The 3618-nt window shown below is 33.6% G+C and overlaps 1 non-coding gene across 1 annotated transcript; it reads left to right on the top strand.

Annotated features, from left to right (window-relative positions):
- The first annotated feature begins 875 nt into the window (after positions 1-875).
- Positions 876-979, top strand: LOC112773355 (small nucleolar RNA R71). Its single transcript, XR_003187909.1, has one exon. It is a non-coding gene; the product is annotated as a small nucleolar RNA R71 (small nucleolar RNA).
- The last annotated feature ends 2639 nt before the right edge of the window (positions 980-3618 follow it).

Raw genomic sequence — 3618 nt, 5'->3', positions numbered from 1 at the left:
GAGTCTCAGATTCCTTTGGTTCCTCATTAGGGAACTCCTTGGAGGCCAGTGGACGTCTATTGAGGTCTTCCTCATTGGAAATCACTACCTTTTCTTCCTCACTAGGTTCGGCCATGTTAGTTATATTTATGGCATTGCACTCTCTTTTTGGATTCTCTTCTGTATTGCTTGGGAGAGTTCTAGGAGGGAGTTCAGTAACATTCTTACTCAGCTGACCCACTTGTGCCTCCAAATTTCTAATGGAGGACCTTGCTTCAGTCATGAAGCTAAGAGTGGTCTTAGATAGATCAGAGACTACAGTTGCTATGTCAGAGTGGCTCTGCTTAGAATTCTCTGTCTGTTGCTAAGAAGATGATGGAAAAGGTTTGCTATTGCCAAACCTGTTTCTTCCACTATTATTATTATTAAAGCCTTGATTAGGCTTCTGTTGATCCTTCCATGAGAGATTAGGATGATTCCTCCATGAAGGATTGTAAGTGTTTCCATAGGAATCTCCCATGTAACTCACTTCTTCCATTCCAGGGTTTTCAGGGTCATAGGCTTCTTCTTCAGAGGAAGCTTCCTTAGTACTGCCTGATGCAGCTTGCATTCCAGACAGACTCTGAGAAATCATATTGACTTGCTGAGTCAATATTTTGTTCTGAGCCAATATGGCATTCAGAGTATCAACCTCAATAACTCCTTTCTTCTGAGTTGTCCCATTATTCACAGGATTTCTTTCAAAAGTGTACATGAACTGGTTATTTTCAACCATCTCAATGAGTTCCTGGGCTTCTGCAGGCGTCTTCTTCAGATGAAGAGATCCTCCAGCAGACATCTTGGACAATTCAGAAAGACCATCATAGAATATACATAACATGCTCCATTCTGAAAGCATGTCAGAAGGACACCTTCTGATCAATTGCTTGTATCTTTCCCAAGCTTCATAGAGGGATTCACCTTCCTTCTGTCTGAAGGTTTAGACTTCCACTCTAAACTTGCTCAACTTTTGAGGTGGAAAGAATTTGGCCAAGAAAGCATTGACCAACTTTTCCCAAGAGTTCAAGCTATCTTTAGGTTGTGAGTCCAACCATGTCCTATCTCTGTCTCTTACAACAAAGGGGAAAAGCATAAGTCTGTAGACCTCAGGATTAACCCCATTGGTCTTAACAGTGTCACAGATTTGCAAGAATTCAGCTAAAAACTGATGAAGATCTTCCAATGGAAGTCCATGAAACTTACAATTCTGCTGCATCAGAGAAATTAATTGAGGCTTAAGCTCAATGTTGTTTGCTCCAATTGCAGGAATTGAGATGCTCCTTCCACAGAAGTCAGAAGAGGGTGCAATAAAGTCACCAAGCATCTTCCTTGCATCTCCACCATTGTTGTTGGGTTCGGCCATCTCTTCTTCTTTTTCAAAAAATTCTGTCAAATCCTCTCCAGAGTTTTGTGCCTTAGCTTCTCTTAGCTTCCTCTTTAGAGTCCTTTCAGGTTCCGTATCAACTTCAACAAGAATGTTCTTATCCTTGCTCCTTCTCATATGAAAAAGAAGAGAACAAAAAAAGAAAAGGAATCCTCTATGTCACAGTATAGAGATTCCTTTATATGAGTAGAAGAATAGAAGAAATAGAATGAAGAAGGGAGAAGAAAAATTCGAACACAGAGAGAGGGGGAGGGTTCGAATTATAAGAAGAAGAAAGGTGTCAGTAAATAAATAAATAAGTAGAAAGAGATGAGAGAGAGAGAGATAGAATTCGAATAATAATTTAAAAGAAAAGAAAAATATTTTTGATTTTATTTTAATTATTGGTTAGTATTCGAAAATTAAGAGAAGAAATAAAATAAAATTTGAAACTTAAATAAATTAATTAATTAAAAATATTTTTGAAAAAGTGGTTAGTGATTTTCGAAAATTGGAGAGAGAAAAGTAGTTAGGTAATTTTGAGAAAGATATGATTGAAATAAAAAACTTTTAAAATAAAAAAAAAAGTCAAGTAGTTAATTGAAAAAGATTTGAAAATCAATTTTGAAAAGATAAGAAGTTAGAAAAGATTTTGAAATTAAATTTTGAAAAAGATATGATTGAAAATTTATTTTGAAAAAGATTTGAAAAGGAAATTAAAAAGATTTGATTTTTGAAATTAAAGTTGATTACTTGACTAACAAGAAACTAAAAGATATGATTCTAGAATTTAAAGATTGATCCTTTCTTAATAGGCAAGTAACAACTTGAAAATTTTTTTGAATCTAAAAATTAATTGTTAGCATTAATTTCGAAATTATAAAATAAAAATAAGAAAAAGATTTTGAAAATTAATTTTAAAATTTTCAAAAAACAGGAAGGAAAAATAAAAAATATTTGATTTTTAAAACTTTTTGACTAAATGAATTCAAAATTTTGAAAATTATGAGTGAAATAAGGAAAAGATATTTTTTTATTTTTGAATTTTTAATGAGGAGAGAGAAAAACACAAAAATGAAACAAAACATAAAAATTCGAGATCAAAACAATATATGCATGCAAGAACACTTTGAATGTCAAGATGAACACCAAGAACACTTTGAAGATCATGATGAACATCAAGAACATATTTTTGAAAATTTTTTTTTTTTGGAAAAGAAAAACATGCAAGACACCAAACTTAAAAATTTTTAAACTATAGATACTAATAATTCAAGAATGCATATGAAAAACAAGAAAAGACACAAAACATGAAAATGTAAAGATCAAACAAAGAAAATCATCAAGAACAAATTGAAGATCATGAGGAACACATGCATGAATTTTCGAAAATTTTGAGAAAAGTTAAAACATGCAATTGACACCAAACTTAAAATTTGACACTAAACTCAAACAAGAAACACAAAATATTTTTGGTTTTTATGATTTTATTGATTTTTTTTGTATTTTTCAAAAATTATTTTAGAAAAGGAAAATAAAGAAATTCAAGATTTTTAATAAGAATTCCAGGAATCAGGCAATGTTAGTCTAAAGCTTCGGTCCAAAAGATTAGACATGGCCTAATGGCCAGCCAAGCTTTAGCAGAGTATTACATACAACAGCCAAATTGATGGGAATCCAAAGAGGCTCTTGCAAAGATAAGTGAAAACCTCGGTCCAAAAGATTAGACATGGCTTAACAGCCAGCCAGGATTCACATATCATCTGAAACTCTAGAATTCGTTCTTAAAAACTCTGAAGAACAAATTTTTATTTGAATTTTTCGAAAACTAAAATTAAAAAGCTTAACCATAAAATAAAATTACCTAATCTAAGCAACAAGATGAACCGTCAGTTGTCCAAACTTGAACAATCCCCGGCAACGGCGCCAAAAACTTGGTACACGGAATCGTGATCTCACACTTTTCTTCACAACTCTGTGCAGCTAACCAGCAAGTGCACTGGGTTGTCCAAGTAATACCTTATGTGAGTAAGGGTCAATCCCACAGAGATTGTCGGCTTGAAGCAAGCTATGGTCATCCTTGTAAATCCCAGTTTGGCCGTTTTACGCCAAGATGTTTTAGGCTAACTTTGAACGCCAGTTTGGGCCATAACATCTCAGGCAAAGTATGAACTATTATATATTTCTGGAAAGCCCAGGATGTCTACTTTCCAACGCAATTGAGAGCGCACCAAATG

Source organism: Arachis hypogaea, chromosome 18 (genome assembly GCF_003086295.3).
Source record: "Arachis hypogaea cultivar Tifrunner chromosome 18, arahy.Tifrunner.gnm2.J5K5, whole genome shotgun sequence".
Lineage (NCBI taxonomy): Eukaryota > Viridiplantae > Streptophyta > Magnoliopsida > Fabales > Fabaceae > Arachis > Arachis hypogaea.
The sequence above is the reverse complement of the archived record's forward strand: the minus strand, read 5'-3'. Positions and strand labels throughout refer to the sequence as shown.